Consider the following 19,190-nt stretch of genomic DNA (forward strand, 5'->3'; position numbering starts at 1 on the left):
TCAACCTCTTGGACCCTTTCATGTCCTGAAGGTCCACCTTCTTCATGAGGCACTGATGAAAAGACTTGAGGGCCTTTAAACATTTCATGAGAAATGAATGTCTCCCATGGCATGTTAAGAAGGTTAAGATGATGCAAAAGAATGATTATAATCAAACAGTAGTGGTAGATGCTGGTTAACTGCTGGGGGTATGATTTCTTCTTTACAATGAGTGCCATCTTCTCAATGTTTCTGAACATGAAGTAGGGGATATTCATCATTCTCACCCTAGTGAAATGCATCAACAGTCTAATGTGGTAGGCATACAAGAGGGAGAACCTACCTTCACAAGTGAAGTACTTAATGATCATCTTCATCAATGGAGCAAACCTGTACTCCAAGAATTTAAAGGGGAATACTATCTTGAGTTTGTTATGGCATTTAGCTTTGATGTAAGGCTCATAGTACTCCCTATCAATGTCCTGACCTTTGTTCTATTTTTCACCAACATTTGGAATACCTGTAGCTTCTGAAATGACAGTTGGTGACAAAGTGAATGTAATTGCAGCAAAGTTTACCTCATTGTTGTCCAAATGTGTCACAAACAAGCTCACTAATCTATGATGAGATTAACACTTTCAACCATTTCACAGAAGCTAAAACATGACTGATGTCTAAAACAAGAAATGGAAAATGGGTAGGCTTGCAGCTCCCTCAAACTGGTGGGCTCCTCCCTGATATGTTTTCCTACCTTATGAGGCTTTCTACCCTATGTGTCTCTCTCCCTGGAACTATCACCAAGGGTTTCATCTTCCAATTCATACTCACTGTCCCTCTCCATTTTTTTACAGTTGTTTCTCTTGTGGTGAATGAAGTGTGGTGAATGAAGAGTGGTAAATGAATGTAATATGAGTATGAAGAGATTTTAAGAAATGAATAGGGTTTAGGGATATGAATAGGTTTAAGGGGTGTGGGGTTTAGGGAATTATATATGACGGAATGGGGTTTAGGGGAAAGCTAATATATGATATAGGATAACCATAACCAAAATATAGGAGATAGTTTAGTGAAACTAGGGTTTGATTTTTAGAGAAACAAAACAACCCAAGAGTGATGCAACAATTCTTTTCAACAAGAATAATGTTGTTAATTACTTGCAATGGAGGAATTTGGGAGTTTTGAGGTGATTTGATGCAATTTGCAATGATCTGGAGCTCAACTGCTAGGTGTGTAGCGCACTCTCCCAAGTGCGTAGCATTGGTTTGGTGCATAGCACCAGTTCAAAATTACACTGTAGGAAAAACTGAGGTGTGTAGCACAGCTCCTATGGTAGCGCCGGACTTTGGTGCATAGCGCCACTCAGTTTTCTCCACAAACACAGTGATTTCACTCCCTTTGACCAATAACACTTCAAAATTTCATTTTTTTTAAACCTCAACTCAAACAATAAAATAACTTAAGATAGGGATGACCTTTATATGGCTTGGCAACTTTTGATTTTTCATTCTTCAAAACCCACTTTATAATGTCTATTTGCTTTTTCAAATACTCTATTTTTTGGATGCTTGATCTTTTTCTTGAAATAGGTGAACAGATGCTTGATTTCTTTGAATTTTGCAGTGGCATGTACTTGGAAATATTAGTAGGTGACCAAGAGCAGCATGAGACTATTAATTAAATATGAGAAATAATAAAATTACATGAAAATTACAAATAAATACAAATTCTCAGTTTTCACCTCAAACTGGTTTTGAGGTGAAAAACTTATTAAATTTATAAATTATGTTATGAAAACTTTTATGGTGATTATTGTCATCGTCATGTGTGCGTTAACCATTATTAGTCGATAGTTACTGAAAATTTGACATGGCAAAACCCTAATACCTAATGAAACAAAAACTCTAAGACTTAAGAATTATCTGATGAAATAAACTGAAAATGAACATGAACCTCAACCATTGACTGAATCACATATGAAAAGAGGTCAACAAATATATGTCATGAGGGAAAAAACTGAAATGTACCCTACCATTAGTTGATCCATGACCTATGGAATGCAGCTCATCAAAATGGGACACTTAGTATGAAATGCAAAAGAGTGATTTTGATCACTGATGGCAGTGTAAAGATAATGACACTAACACCATACACCAATTCATATGGAAGGAAGTTGGTGGTGTTTCTCCATGTGATCATGTAGGTCCATAATGCCTTGGGAAGTCGATCAGAACAATCCTTCTTATGTAATTGCACCGTCTTAGTCAGGATTGTCTCCAACACCTTATTTGTTGATTCCACCTACGCATTGGCCTATGGATGGTAAGGTGTGGACTTCTAATGAGTAATATGATATTTATGTACAATTCCATGCACAAGTTTTGACACAAATTGAGTACCTTGATCAGTAACAATTTCCTTTGGTACCCCAAATCTTATAAAAATATAAGAAAAAGAGAAATTCTACCACGTCTTTCTCCATTTCTCTAGGTAGTGGTCTCGCTTCCACCCACTTCATAACATAATCAATATAGACTAAAATATACTTCTTACCTTTGGACATATGATTGATGGGACCTATAAAATCAAGAGTCCACCTCTCGAATGGTTCTATGAGAACTTATGGTTGCAAAGGCTTTTCATCCACTTGAATAGGTCACCTATTCTATGGCAGCTATCACATTTATGAACATACTCCTTTGCATATTTGAAAATACTTGGTCAGTAGTAACCTGAATGGAGGATCTTATATGTTGTCTTCTTATCTGCAAAATTTCCTCCATAGAGTTCATCATAACAAGCTATCAAGATATCATATATCTCATCCTCTCTGTCACACTTGTGAATAATCAAATCATGTCCGATGAAAAAGAGGTATCCTTTTATCCAAGAGTAATCAACACTTTTTCTAATAATTCCCATTTTCTTACTAGATGAGAAGTAGGGTGGTAACTTTCCTATAGCAAGGTAATTGGCCATGTCTGTAAACCAAGGTGATTTGACAGAAATAGAAACAAAATTCTCATCGGGAAAGCTATCATTAACAACAATATCCTCACCTACATGGTTGAGCCTAGATAGGAAATCTGCTACCTGATTTTCTTTTCCCATCTTGTCCAATACCGTGATGACAAATTCCTGCAGCAACAAAAGCCACCTAGTAATACTACCATTAGTGACTAGTTTGTTCATCATATATCAAATAGAAGAATGATAAGTATGTAAAAAAACTTTGTAACTAGTGATGTAATGTCTAAACTTATTGATAGAATCAATTACAACAAGGAACTCTTTCTCACTTACGGTGTAAATTAGTTCTACAGGATTTAATTTTTTACTAACAAAATAGATAGCATGGATTACGAGATTTTCCTTTTGGACCAATCCTGGTCCTATAGCTGAATCAAAGGCATTAGTGGAATATGAAAGGGAAATTTCCAATCTAGACCTCTCAAGACAGGTGTTGAAGAAAGATTTTCCTTAATTGTATCAAATGCAGCTTGGCACTCATCACTCCAAAGGAATTCAGATTCTTTAGTCAATAATTTAAACAATGGTGAGGCTACCTTTGTAAAATTCTCAACAAACCTTATGTAGTAGCCTACATGTCCAAGGAAAATTTGAACTCCCTTTTGACTAGTTAGTGTGGGTAGCTTTACAATTACTTCAATCTTACTCGAATCAACTTTAATTCCTACAACGGAAGCATGATGGCCCAAAACAATACCCTCAGTCATAATCATAAAACATTTTTCATTACTCAATGCAATATTAGTCTCTACATTTCTGCAAAACTCTCTTAAGATTATGTAAATCTTCTTCAAAAGTATCACCCATTATTGTAAAATCGTCCATGTAAACCTCTACGTAATCATGGAAAAGATCAGAGAACATACCAAGTATTTCCCTTTGAAATGTGGTTGGTGTGTTGCATAAACCAAATGGTAGTACCTTATATGCATAGGTACCCTAGGGACATGTGAATGCCATCTTCTCCTGGTCCTCTAAAGCTATCCTAATTTGAATGTACCCTGCTAAACCCATTTAGGAAAGAGAAATGCTTCTTCCCTGCTAAAGTGTCCAACACTTGGTTAGTAAAAGGCAAGGGAAAGTACTCTTTTAATGTAGCTTTGTTTAGTTCCCTATAATCTACATGCACTCTCCATTTACCATTCTATTTAGGGACAATAACTAGTGGGGATACCCATTGGCTATCGGAAATAGGATAAATGAACCCTAAATTTAATAATTTCTACAGTTCATTTCTTACAATTTCTCTTGAAGCGGGGTTCATTCTTCTTTGTGGTTGTCTCACAGTCTTGGCATCTCCCTCTATGTAGATATGATGAATGCATGTGTCCGAGTGAGTACCCCTCATGTATGTATATTCCCAAGGAAATGTATCCGAAAAGTCTTTTAATCTCTAAATTAATTGTTTCTCATGTTCAGGGGTCAAGGCATAATTGATATTTAGAGTTTTTCCAGGAAAAATTTCAATTACCTTACCTCCACATTCTGTCATTGAAAATGCAAGGAATGCATATAAGAAGGTTGAATGTAATTCAGCTATTGTACTATGTTTATAAGAGTTCTACAGGTCAGTAATGATATCTATATTAGGACTAGACTGCCCTTCTAAATGCTATGAAAAATTAGGATTAGAAATATAACAATTCATCAGATTTTCCTCCATATTTTCTTCAAGGCTCGTGGCTTGGGCTATAGTCAACACTGGGTGAATAATTTCTGAATTATGTTCTTCATCATCCCAATAAGTATTTTTTGATTTTAAGAAGGCTTTGGCAGGGGGTATAGCTTGATGTGTTTAGTTTCAGCCCCATGAGTGATGGTCATGTTTCCAAACCTACACCCTATGTAGGCATCCACCATAGTTAACCAAGGTCACACCATGATCAATGGATTCCCTCCCAAGTTGGTCTTATGTTGAAGAACATAATTTTTTTTAGGGTACTCCCAGGAATCCAATGAAATGACAATGTATTATAATACACCCTCTGGCTTTACCTTAGATATGTCTGCTAATTTTAACATGGTAGGAATACGAAGTAAGTCAAAGGATCCTATGTGGGATAATGTATCAATTTTCATCACATTGATGAATGCACCTAAATCGATTAAAGTGTTTCTTATTAGATATCCATTGATAAAGGTGGTAACCGTAGGGATTCGAGGGTCTGCATATTTCTCAGTAGAAAATCTGGTGGACATAAGACTTGCAAGTTTCCCACCTACTTGAATTGTGGAGGATTCTTTATTCTGTCTCCTTGGTTTCTTGGTACATAACTCCCTCGTTGTTTTGGGATAAATCGAGATATCCTTAATTTCTTGTAGTAACGAGATCCTAATGCATACATTTCTTAGTTCAAACACAAGATCGAACTCAGGCTATTTTATTTTCATCTCCAACCTCTCTGGAAAATGAGGTTGAACAATATGGGAAGAGGAAGGTTCTTGTGACTTTGGAATGGTTTGTTCTGCTAGTTTTGGTATGCTTTATACTTGTGGTGTGTCGAGAGTGTCTTCCTCTATAATCTCTTCAATTTTTCTGGACTGAGTTACCACTTTTCCTAATCTGAGTTTAATTTCCTACAACGACACAGGAAATTCTTGCAACACAGGAACATAAATTTCCTACAAAGACTGTGGTGCAATACAATAGGTAGGAAAAGTGGGATAAGTGGCCACTCCAATATTGTGAGTATATTAGAGATGTTTATTGTTGGGATTGGATACTAGCTGGGTAGGAAGTTGTGTGGGACATGGTTGATTTGGTGGGGCATGCAACTGAAGTTGCTACTATTGTAGATGAACCATTTGTTGTGGTATGGGTTGTGATGAATAAAAGTTTTAACTGGGATAATTTGGTACTGCATGGTAATGAAAATTCCCCTTCCTAGTTTGTTGTGGAGGCCAGGGCTACCAGGGCATTAGAATGTTCCACATCTAATTCTAGGCATAAGAATATTGAAAATGTTTTTTTGACATACCTATAGAACATGGTTTCCATGGTTTTTAAGGTGAAATTGCATAGAGTGCATTGATAGCTTCCTAATCTACTAGATATGTTGCCTTAATCTCTGGAAGAGAAGGACATTGATTAGTAGAATGACCAGCCTCACAAATTTGGCATACCTCTATACTATCTGTAGGACATTCTCTCAAGGGATATTTCTTTCTGCACCTGAAGCAGAACAAAGCCAAGGATTTCTCCACTTCCTCCTACTTCTTCTTAGCCTTCAAAACATCTAATTGTGAAGACAAAGTGCTAAGATGTCAGTTTTGAAATTTTCAAATCAATTACCCATTTTGGCTCTATTACTCTAGCTCCGATGATTGATTTAATTAGCCTTGAAGAGTATCTCTTGATCGTCCTCCAACTTTTGAATTTCCCCTTGAATAACGTTTACACAACTTACACACGTCATCGTAACCTAGTTTTGATATATCACTTGCTCCCATCACGTTCAAAACCTCCAAAAATTTCGGTCTGATTTCCCTAAGAAAAATTGTTCTCTTAGTCTCTTTACTCAATTGATTCATCTTGGATCTCTACAAATTATATTGAAATCTTTCCACCAAGTCATCGAGACTCTCCCCTTCCTTTTGAGTCATGCCAAAAATTTCTTCTTTGAGGTCCCTAGTTTTACAATAATCCTGAAACTTTTTAAAGAACAACTTCTTAATTTCATCCGGGCTTGCAATGGAGTTTGACCCCAACCCCATAAAACACCTAAGGGTTACATCCTTTAATGTAGTAGGAAACAAATTTGGCTTCTCAGCATTGGAAGAATAGTCATAGCTCCTGCACAATACATCAAACTCGAATAAGAAGGAATCAGGATCTTCACTAGAGGTGCCCCAAAAATTTGGTAAGGCAGAGGGAGGAATGTTTTTCATCTATTGGTTCCAACAGATTCTCTGATAGGAAATTCAAACGTAACTAATTCCTCTTCCTTCTCATGATAGTCCCCATCTATAGTACGAGTACCCTCTAGATGATCCATATAAAAAAAAAGGGAGTGGGACCCTGGTGAGCTATAGATCCTCCAAAATCAGTTGTCTGGAACTCTGGATCTTGAATAGGATTGAAGAGGAATTCCTCTTTAGGTTGAGCAATAAGCAAAGATGATGTCCCCCTAGTAAGAGGAGATTCTTGATGAGCAGAAACAAAAGATTCTATGATAGAAGGATTCTTCTTTGTTGTGGGGGTATTAATATGCTTAGGATCAGTTGTTGATCCCTGTTTAGAACTATCAGTCCTCAATTCAGATTCCCCTGATTCCTTTGCCTTGTCATTTAAAAACTTCTTTTTCTATACCAGTTTATTAATGAATGAAGTGGTTCTCACACGACCACTAAAAATATTTGAAAATTATATTGGCCCCTATTTATAAAAAATCCAAAACTTCTACTTACTGAACAATTAGGACATGGCTTTGGAAAATTATTATCTCTGAAGGTGCGTAGGCCTTACCCCACGTCTTACCACTTTGACTCCCCCAGTCTTTAAAAAACTTAGAAAAGAGGAAATCACACTAAGACACTTTCAATATCACCCCTTAGCACCTCCTCAACAACAACGCCAAAATGTTTGGGCAAATTATAAGCTTATAATTTAAGAGAGACAAATCATCAACTAGGGGTAGGTAACCATATGAGATGCTGAACAAAATATATGTACGCTAATACTTTAAGTGTTTTTCTAAACAAAACCACACACACACACACAACTCCAATATCTCTTTTCCTCATCAACACTTAGTAGAAAAGGCTATGGAGCGAATTTAATCATCCCTCTACAACACCTAAAATTACTGATGCTGATTAGAAAAAGATAATGAATTAATTAACAAAAATTAAACCAATTCAATGTTTCACAATGTAAATTAAAGTTTGATCAAATAACTCTAAACATATTCATCAAATAAGCTTCACCATTTAACCATCATACATGTGTTGCTACAAATTAGAGAAGAGAAACAAAAGGTGTGTAATAATTAAGTCAATTCATGAAAAATAATTAAAATAAACACAAATCTACAACTACTGGAGTTGTGAGTAAAGGGGGCCCTCCCTTACTCACAACCCCTTTAACTGCTAAAGGAGTTTACACAATGAGATCAACATAACATGGAGTTTTATATTAATATCGACACATTATAATAGTATAGAAGTCTGGTATATCTTCCCTTTTTCAAATGAAGCACAAAAGTATTTATATAAGTGTAGAGGCATAAACTTGCCCGAATTAGGAAAACTAACATACTACAACTGTTTGCTAACAATAATTGGAAAAAAAAATAAAAATAGACATGCTGAGTTTAATCCATGGCTGAAAGCATGGATCCAACTGATCTCGTTGAGTTGTGAGAGCTATTTCACAATATGGCCATTTATGAGAGGACTGAAGGTCTAGGCAGTTTCAGTGGCAGTTTTGAGGCAACCAATAGGACAACGTCCATGTAAGCGGATTTCTTAACACAATCCATGTTTTCTCTCTTCTAAAGGTTGACTGGAACATACTCAACTGTCGAGATCATTTAAGGAAATCAGAGTGTTATAGGAAATCAACGGTTCTACAAGAAATTGCGGGATGTCTGCAGGAAATCACGGAGCCGCTACAGAAGATAGTTGTTATGCGTAAGATTCAGTCAACAACCTTCAAATTATAGATAATTAGATTAGGTAACATTTAAATTAAAAAATACTCAGGAATAAAGTGAAATGATACTTTTTAAAATGATTTGCATACCTTAAAGCTCACAACACCCTTTGGATCAAAAGACATATAATATGGAAGAAAAGATATTTATTAAAGGTCAAAAAGAGTTCTAAAGGGGAGAAGTAAGGCCTTAGAAACGTTATAAAAAATGAACAAAATCGGGGCTCAATAGAGACCTTGGAAAGGGAGAGAGTGAGGCTCTAGGTTTCTCTTGGAGGTCCTGTAGCACCTGAGGGAAGTTAGTAAGGTCTTAAGTTGTCGACTCCATTTCTTTAAGGTCATAAGAAAGGTTGAGTCTTATCATAGTAACTCGTTAGATCATGTTCACCCTAGTCAAGCTAGTTAAATTGGGTAGATATGGGAGAAGGCAATGTTACAGGGTAGTATCAAAGCATGGTTCAACACTTGGACTAGATGAGCTAGATGCATGTTGTTAAACATGCATTTGTTATGGTTAAGGTTTTTGGATGTACTATATGTCATTATGATTCTACTGGTATGTTATGAGGCTAATTTTTTTTCCAAGATAGAGAAAGATATGCATGTTGGGCATAGCCCAACTTGACCTAGATTTTGGAAAAGACTCTGCATTTTGTGGGGCGGAGCATGCAGTTGACTCCGCAACAAAGGGAAATTTTGTAAGGGATCAATGGTTTTGGGACCATAGATGCTTGTTTTATGGAGTCCATGGTATTTGGACCATGGTATATTGTTGATGTATCCCTTCGATGTAATAGTGTATATATGATAAAATAATAAGAAGATAATCATCAATCGATCCAGATCAGTGTTATGGGTAAATTATTGTGATCTGTAATTTGGTAGAAAAGGTGAGGCTCTACAGTTGAGTATGCAGATGCCTGAGTCTGTAGTTGAGTGCATAGACAACCTGTAGCTTAGTGCACAGGTTAATAATTGTTTATTGTTCAAATATTTATTATATTAAGCAACAGTTCTTATGGATGTAGCCCTACACTAGGGTGAACCATGGTGATTTGGTGTTTGATGTTTATATTTTCTTATTATATATTGTAGAATAATACTTATTACAATTTCGTTTTACTTAAACACAATGATGGTTTATGGTTTTATATGGAATGTTTGAGTTATTAATCCAATGCAACAAAGTGATTTATAAGTACTAAGAATAAGATAAAATAATAATACCACATCTCCTAATCCTTCAAGAGTGCAAAAACTTGGTTTTGTGTCCTCCCATTGTCACTTCAAGTGAGATTGTGATATGCTTGCAGGTCGTTGCAGAAAGGGACAGTGATTGAGGGTTTTGTTGGTGAGAAGTATAGATCGAACCCAGGTTAGCCCAAATCGAGCCAACAAATGGTTCCGTTTCTGGGACTAAGATTTGTTTGAGAGATATGTGGATGTGGTACCCCTCGAAGAAAGATATTAAAGACTGGATAGACTTGAAAGAGCGAGAATTTTCTTATCAAGGAAACATAAATCCTCATCTGACATCATAATCTTGGTTATAGAAGTATATCTTTACAGATCAATACAAGATTTTCTTCACTTCTTTTCATGTTGAGATGTATGAGTGGATATCGAGGTTGTCTGAAAGGAATAACTATTTTAATGGTGAAGAACCTATAGTGTGGACCCCTAAACTAATAAAATGACTCAAGAGCACTGACAATATGATTTCAAGAGATGTCAATTTCTAGATTGATAGAATCTTGAGAGGATTCATTACTGAGTTCGCCCTAGACTCAACCATGTCCTACAGTGAAGAGAAACTAATATTTTGCAAAGGTCAATGAGGTAAGTATTTAAAATATTTGAAACTTTGGATTAAGATGTTTCTATGTGAAAAGGGAATTTTATAGATGAAATCAAATTGTTAGTTTACTTATGTTTGGAATAAGAGAGAATAAATCTGAGAAAGAGATCAGTGTAATGCAAAGTGGAAAGAGATATAAAGTAGATACCAGAAAGAGATCTCATGGACAAGATCTAAATACCTTTATAGAGAATAATTATAGCCCTCTTTCAAGTGAATTTGAAAGTGAAAGAGAAGAGAGCCACCCTGATATGTTGAAAATAGCAACAAGAAATGAAAAATATAGAAGTGCTAAATTTAGTATTGCTATAAATAGCATTTCAAGATACCTTCCTATTTTAGTTAGTCCCTGAACTAAAATAGAGAAGTAAAAATTGAAATTTGATCTTAGCAGCTATTTGTAAAATAATTAATTAATTCACCTTGAGTTAATTAGTTATAGAAAATCAAACATGAAGTCTATGTGGGGACATGTAAAATTTTCTCCATTGATTGAGGAATTTATCCATCAGTTAAAGAGATAAGGATGAGTTGTAATATTGAGTTGTAATTATTTGTCTCGGTTAACTGAGTCCATTCCAGTTAGATTAATTCAAATAGTTTGTTGAATTAATTGTCAGTTCAGTTAGTTAATGCATGCATGCGTGTAACTGCTGCACTTCAGATAACTGCATATTCTCTCATAAATAACTCATGCATGTCAATTCAGACAGAGACCCAGTTGAGATCAGATGGAGGGACAATGTATTATCAATTGCAGGAATATTCCATTGTGAATATCTCTTGCATGTATAAGGAATTCATTCCTCGGAGATTGCGCATTTACTTCTTCAGTTTAGTGAGTGTGATGAGGCCAATTCACACATGTGACATCATTGGACCCCAAGAAAAACTGTGCAACAAAATAGGAGTCTTGGAGGGTTGAGGGAAGGCATATCTTGTGTCTACTCAGTCTGTGAGCTGTATTGTTTGATAGTAGAGAGAGAAGGACAGCTTGACAGCTGATTCTTTTTGTAAATTGAACATATTTCCACTTGTATGATAATACAAAGATTGGGGTTTTAGGCTGAGGCTTTCCCCGATTTATTTCTTCTGTGTTATGTGTGATTGATTTCTCATTATCAGTTATATGTGTTCTCATTGATCTTTCCCATACTTGATTAAGCTTCTGCAAAGTTTGTTGTAGAAGTAGATCTTGTATTTTGCTTTAGTATATTGCATAATCTATTGATTACAGTGGGAATTTATACATGATAATTGAAAGGTAACTTCGTAGCATTCGCCCTTCCAGCCTGAGAATTCGGAGAAGCCAGAATCCAGTAACAACCACGGCATTTTTGGATTTTCCCCTTCCCTTATTCCTCCTCCTACCCCTACTCCTCCCCCTCCCCCCAAAAGAAGAAGTATGATTGATGATATTAAGCTACCTGTTTTCAAAGGAACTGGATTGGGCAATCTGAACTAGTTTTGGTTTTTATGTGAATGTGTATGGATAGTGAAGCAGATTAATGATGATAATATAAATAAAATGAAACTCATTATGGCATTATGAGATAGAGAATTGACATGGTATATGAAGTATTGGAATAATCAGAACAAACCATTGCATATATTAAAAAAACATTGATAAAAGAGTTTAAGTAGCTGAATTTTGAGTCGCAGTGCATCACTGAGTTGAGAGAAATCAAACAGAAACCTACTGACTCTGTTTGGGAATTTGATTAAACATTTAAGGTGTTATTAGATCAAGTAAGCTTTGACATAACTTCGCAGCAACATCAAGAATGGTTTATAGTTGTGCTACTACCGCATATCAAATTTCCATTGATGCAACAAAAGATAGGAACTCAACCTGAAGCTCTAGAGATTGCGATGAAATTGGAATCTTCACCTATAAGAGATACTAATGTGGGTATGAAACATATTCAGAATCAGCTGGTGAACCTAACCCTATAGATACAAGCCATCAAGAAAATAAAATAAGTTACAGAAGAAATATGGTGTATGAAGTGTATATTGGAGGGTCATTCTAAAGAACAATGCCTTATCTTCAGGAATTACATGGCTAGTGGGGCACTGAATCCCTTGAATGTAGGATCCAACCTATGGTGTGAAATATGTAATACTAGAGGCCAACATCATTTAGAATACTATTACTTGTTACAAAAATATGTACAAACTCCAAGGAATCCATATTGCAAATTTTGTAAATCAATAGGAAACGATGAGAATAATTGTTGGGCTTACAACCTAATGATGGAGTGTGGTGCTGATGCTTATATAATTCAAGAATAAGAGAATGTACATGAGGAAAATGTATAGCGTGGTGGTAGAGGAGGTTACTAGGGAAGAGGCCGAGGTGGTGGAGCTGGTCGGGGACGTGGAAAGCTCATTTGCTATAGCTGCAACTAGGTAGGTCATTTTGTGAGAGACTTCCAAAATGCCACAATGACATGTAATACTGTAAATGATTTGAACATGTAATTGAAGAATGTCCTATACTTATGGAAAATATGTAAGAAAAAAGGAATCAACAACTGACATAGAATATTCAAATGATGACTTCTGAAAGGGCGACCGATGAATCCCGAATTAGTATTTTCATTAGAAGTGGAGTTGTGGCCGGTAGTGACAAAGTGAATGAAAAGAAAGAACCTGGAAGTACATGGGTTAAAAATATTGCTGAGAAAGTTTATGTTTTTGATATTCATAAAGAAAAAGAAGTATTTATGGAAGTGACTATGGGAGGGTGCATAACTAGGTTTTTGCAGCTTTGATGGACTAGAAGACATGGTATTATTATGTTATCTCATTCTTAGTATTATAAATAACTTTGCCGCATTAGATTAATCACTTAAACATGCCATATAAAACCATAAACCATCATTGTGCTAAATTAAAATGCAACTGTAATAACTGTTACTTTACAACAAATAATAAGAAAATATACATATCAAACACCAAATTACCATGGTTCACCCAAGTGCAGGGATATGTACACAAGAATTGTTTCTTAATATAATAAATATTTTAACAACAAATAGTTCTTGACTTGTGCACTAAGATGCAAGTTGTCTGCACACTCAGCTGCACACTTAAGCCTCTACGCACTCAACCGTAGGGCCTCACCTTCTCTACCAAATTACAGATCATAATAATTTACCCATAACATTGATCTCAATCATTTGATGATTCTCTTCTTATTATTTTACCCTATATATACTATTACATAGAAGGGTTACATCATGAAAATACCATGGACTCCATAGAACAAGCAACTATGGTCCCAAAACTATTGATGCCTTACAAAATCATGCGCTTTTACAAAAAGGAGGGGCTTCAACCCACCCCGAAGCCCCTACTACACTGCATGGTATATTCAATCCAATGTGTGGTCCACTTCGAGCTCCACTGCACACTCTGCCCCACAAAATGCAGAGCCTTTCCAAAATATAGGCCAAGTTGGGTTGTACCCAACACACAAATAAGTTGACTCATACTTGAATGTCATAACCCTAACCATCTACATAGGCCAATCCAATTATTATGATACATATAACATCAAGCTCATAATGTAATAACCCTAATCATCATGTTACTAGCATATAACAACAACAAGTTATCTATCATGCTCATCAACAACATATAACATAATAATCAATTTACCTAACCTAAAACATCAATAGTAATGTATACAATTGCATATTGCTGTCACTCATGACAACCGATACATTTTCATATGACTATACCAATAAACTAGCATCTATCATGTAGGTAACCATAACATCAATAGACATGTATATAAACCTAATGTATATAACCCTAATGCATATAATAATCCATTAAATAACATACTTGCATGCCCAACATACAAACCTGTATGACATCATGCTCTTGCCTCGAGGTCCAATGTTGCAAATTCACTTTGATGGTTTGCATCTCCTCCTCTATCTCAACCAACACATTAGCATCATAAATTACCAATATCATCCTAGTGATGTGATGCATACAGTGACCTCATGCACAACAACCTTCACCATGAAAATGCATGCCTAACAACATATACACAGTGACATTCATAACAAATGCATAAGCAACAAAAACGCCATCAACTTCCACATGGCGAAAAAATTTCCACAATGACCACCACCATGCATACACAACAAGAACATAATCCAAAAACATATGAAACACATATGCAACCAACATGTATGCATGACAAGCACATTCACCGAAGGCGAGTGCCACCACACTCTTATACCAATTTGTAACCACCCTCCTCCCACATCTACCAAAGTAACTAGCCAACCAGGGTAAACATTCGATGAGAGGCTACTATGACATGATTCAACCTCCTTGGAAACCCTAAGGAAATGGAATCGATGGAAACACATCAACCATACCTTCCACATCAACAACAACACTCCTAGGGGAAAACTCAACCACTCAAGCATCATGACCCTAGGTCCCACGGAGTTTTTAGACCTCTTTACCTCCAGATGATCTCATGCTATGGGCATGCCAGTGTCCAGTGTCCAGGGACCTCTGGATTATTTCACAAGCCCTCCACCCTGCATCCAGGGACTTTTCTAAGTAGACCTATGCCAGTGTCCATGGAATTTAAGGCACTTTTCTATCCCAGAGGTCTAGTCATTTCCTAGAACTTGTTGTAACTTCCACAATCCATTAAACACATGATGACAAGACTAATAAACCAAAAATAAACTTCAAGACTAGGCCTGACCATCCCTAATTGGAATTGACATTCTGTCAAACACTTGGCATCAATGCAATCTACAGGTCTAGGAAACAAGATAAAGCATGAATGACTAAAAAATCTTATGAAAAATGACAAGAAGGATCACCACCTTCTCCCTTGAACTTTTATAACATCAATTAGGTATTGCATCCATCATTTTAACAATTACAAGTGAATACATGAAATAACGTTTTGACGATGTTGGACCTGCCAACATTAAGGGGATCTCCCCAGTATGAAGTCCCAACCATACCTCACACAATTTGGTGTAGGAATCCCATCCACTATGATGGTCCGGTTGCTATTATCTTAAATATATGACTTAGCTCTTGCTTTTCATCACATGGGAGTGGTATACTTAGTCTTCAAACAATGAGGTACATGTTCTTGGTGAGTGCTTAGTGGAACTTGTGTCTAATTTCCTTCACTGCAGAGGGGGATGACGAAAGTGAGTCTCTGGGCGAGAGGGAGTAGTCCCAACTCAGGTAGAGAAACACACAACACAACTTCATATGCATAACCTTCGGTGGAGTAGTACACACAGATGTGGCAGTCACAAACACTAAGGTAAATGAATAGCAGGTAAAACACCCAATGGAGTATTCCACATGGATGCAACGGTCGTTATAAAAAATATAAAAGAATGAATTTTTCGAGTGTTCAGCAAAAAAGTCCACACGAATGAGACAACAATTGAAACCATTACAACACATATTCAACAATATATGCACTAGAATAACTGAAGTAGTTCAACTATCCTAGTACAAGTTAAGCAAACATGCATTACAAGTGTTTAAAGAATAGTCTTACAAAGGAATACAACACATGCATGAAAACATGTTGGCCTATGACATGCTTCTGAATTAAAAGAAAATTACAAGACACATTTGCACACCATACATCACTAGTTCTAGTAGTGGAACAATGGAGCCACTACTCACTCCTCAATGAAAAGGTTAGAGACTCTCAGGGATATGTGGGAGGAGCCAAGGTTAAAAGTCCTTTGCATGTACAAATGAGGTGGTATATATAGCCAAGGTGAAATTGACCCTTGTGACTCTTCGACTTCCCTCATCACTATTCGACTTACATGACTGCTTGACTTACATGACTCTTCAACTTCATCTGTGGGTATCTTTGACTTCCACATTACATTACATTGATTACAACAAGTATGGTCCGAAGTAATCATGTAGGCTATATGACTCATGACACAACTCGACATGGAAATGCTGACATAAACATATTGGCTGTTGTGTCCATGTCGAGATGCTATGCTAATGGGTAATGAGTGTGCTCTTGGTGTATGATATCTTCACCTCCACAGGATGAAGTGTGCAGGGTCTTTGATAGTCTTGGTATTTTCTTGATGGTTCATGCATATGTATGCATCTCCTTCGCTTGCTACTTGGTATGTTTCACACGTTCGTCTAACCGCGAGAAAGTCATCGTGCCATGTTCCATTCATGTACCTTCTTCTACAATCACTCATGACAAGATGACATCAAATCCATAAATCTCTTAATCTACCATGATGCGTTGTTTTCTGTGATCGATCTGAGTGACCAAGAGGGAGGACAAGGTAGTAAGATTGTGTATAGCATAACTCAAGCCAAGATGTGAGACTTTGAGGCAATCTCGGGAAAAACTACGTAGAGGTCATTGGGAGGCTAATTTGAGCAGTCTAGGACAACAATGACATCTACGGGAGAGGGCTTAGCTGAGAGGAAAAATTGTATAGTTTTTCTGGGGATGTAGTGTGGGCATCAAGAAGCACTGGGAGTGAAAACTGTGTAGTTTTCCATAGGAGGTTGAGATCAAGCTACAAGAGTTGCTAGTCAAAACTGCGCAATTTTGGGAGACAGTCAAGACATGACATGACTATGAAGCTTCTAGGAGAGTGGAGTTCCAGGTAGCAAGAGGACTACCAGTGAAAATTGTACAGTTTTTAGTAGGACAGAAGAGCAGGCGAGTAGGGGGAATCCTAGAAAAACTATGCAATTTCACAGGAAAATGTAGTGATAAGCAAGAGAGGCCTATCCCTCATGTATGTGCAGTTTGTGCAAGAAGTGTAGGAAGGAACGTTGGACAACTACTGTGTAGTTTTGGGGACGAGTGCAGTCCTTGGTCACAACTCAAGTTAGATCTTTCCATTGACTAGAGGGAGGCTTGGTGGATGGCCTTGCAGGAAGTGCACACTGGAATGGCTTCTTGGACAACTTTTGTGCAGTTTTGGGAGACATTCAGCTGGCTCATTTATGAATTATGTAGTGCATGCTACCCAAAAAGAAAGCCTCAATCTTTTCATAGTTCTAGGCAATAATGGAGGGTCACTAAGGGCTAAGACTGCATAGTGCAGCTCAGTGGCGGTTTGGTTGATGGAAGGTTCTCCGGTTGATAGATATTCAGGAGAAAAGGTTAAGTGTGTGAGCCAGCGAATGCGTGTAGATATGACCTTGTGAACACACACTTAACATGACTCAATGACAACTCACCTAAAACCAACAAGATAACATGTGCTCAGTGCGACCATCTGAAGGTGAGAGCGACAAGTGTGACAATTAACATGGGTCATTGAGAAATTGCGATGACACTTGTGCGACAGTGTCTACAACTTTGCGTGTGAGTAGGATGGGTTTTTACATAGTTGGAACAACTCATACACACAAATACAAATGTTTGACATTGCCAGAACAAGGTCGCGAGCATGAAATAACAATCAACATGCCAAAGACGATAGTTGGTCAAACAAGAGAAAAGGAAGCAAGAAATGTAGAGGAAACTCATGAAATGACTTTTGTCTTTGCACACATGCATGTTACTTAAGACAGGATGATATGAGAATGATGAGCAACCCTGAAAACTCAACTAAGAGCTGTACTTCGAAAGGTGTTCTTTACTTACCATATTTACCCTCAAGATGATCATGTTGGCATTATGATTCAAGTGTTGTCCTTGATGGCAACTCACTTAGAGGATGGTACAGGTGCTCAGAGGTTGGTACAGGTGATGGCAACTTAATCAGAAGACAGATCTCAGTACAGCATACCAAGGAAGCTCATACACGCCGTTTCGTTAAGCCCAAGTCGCGTGTACACGCAAGTTCGATTCATAAAAAGCGCGTGTATGTGGAAAGGTTCCTTTGGTCCATGGTGGTTAGTCCTTGGAAGTTGTGCCTATGATTTCGGACCACTGTGTCTCGACGGGCGTGTCGATCCCTAGTTTTGAAGTTGATGGTATTGTTTTACTATGGTTTTGGCTCTTGGTATTGAGTTAGGCCTAAGACTATATAAGGAGAAGAAGATCATTATGCAAAATCATCTTTCGACAAGGCTTGAATATCTAAGAGAGAAAGAGATCTGATATGCAGGTTCTGGGTTGCTTGATCTAAGCCAAGGAGAGATCACATCGGTTGATGGAAGACTAGATCTAAGGATAGATCGGGATCTAATGGTTTGAAATGCACTATCATGATATGGTTGATTATGCGTATTTCTAGATCTGCATATTGTCGCAATGTTACGTTTTGGATCTAACTAATGTCTGGTACAGCTGCAAATTGAGAAAGTTTATTTTTAGATCTATACGCAGCTTGGCTTCGGTAAAAGAGCGTGTATACGGGGGTTTTGCTCATTGAAGTAGCGTATATCTTTTGAAGCTTGATTTTGGGTTTACAGTGGGGTCTGACTGATATTGCAGAATTCTGTAGTCTGCTCTGTGTTCTGGTAACTGGTGATTGACAGGGTTCAGTGGTTCAGTGATTCAAAGTTTGGTTGTTTTATGCTTCAATGATCTGTTGTGGAAATTGAATGATTTGTGGTCTTCAGATTGTAATGTTGTGCTTCAGGAATATCCAAGTCTGAAAATGTATGAAAAGTGATATCTGAAAGAAGGAAGATTGTAGGTCAGCACCT

The sequence above is a fragment of the Pinus tabuliformis genome, chromosome 8, assembly GCF_031772625.1.
Source record: "Pinus tabuliformis cultivar Carrire ecotype Pingquan chromosome 8, CPIR1, whole genome shotgun sequence".
NCBI lineage: Eukaryota > Viridiplantae > Streptophyta > Pinopsida > Pinales > Pinaceae > Pinus > Pinus tabuliformis.